Source organism: Corvus brachyrhynchos, unplaced genomic scaffold (genome assembly GCF_000691975.1).
Source record: "Corvus brachyrhynchos isolate BGI_N302 unplaced genomic scaffold, ASM69197v1 scaffold706, whole genome shotgun sequence".
NCBI classification, from domain to species: domain Eukaryota; kingdom Metazoa; phylum Chordata; class Aves; order Passeriformes; family Corvidae; genus Corvus; species Corvus brachyrhynchos.
The window spans coordinates 33,829-34,115 of NW_008238371.1; positions in this window are offsets into that span (position 1 = coordinate 33,829).

Consider the following 287-nt stretch of genomic DNA (forward strand, 5'->3'; position numbering starts at 1 on the left):
CCTGGCCAGAGCCGCTGTCTGACACCCCCTGGACTGTGCTGGGAGTCTCCCCACGGTGTCACAGGGGTGGGCATGCGGCCGGCGGTGGGTCCAGGACTCTCCCATGGTGACACTCTGTTCCCAACAGGTGCCTGGAGTGGTTCTGACAGCAAGGACGACGCCGGGGGACACTGGGAATTGGGTTCCGATGTCTCCCGCTCTGGCTGGCGTGACTCCGAGCCGGGGGGCTGCGCCAGGGCCCTCTCCCGGGAGGTGCCGGCGGCGTCGGGACCCCTCATCGCCGGCAC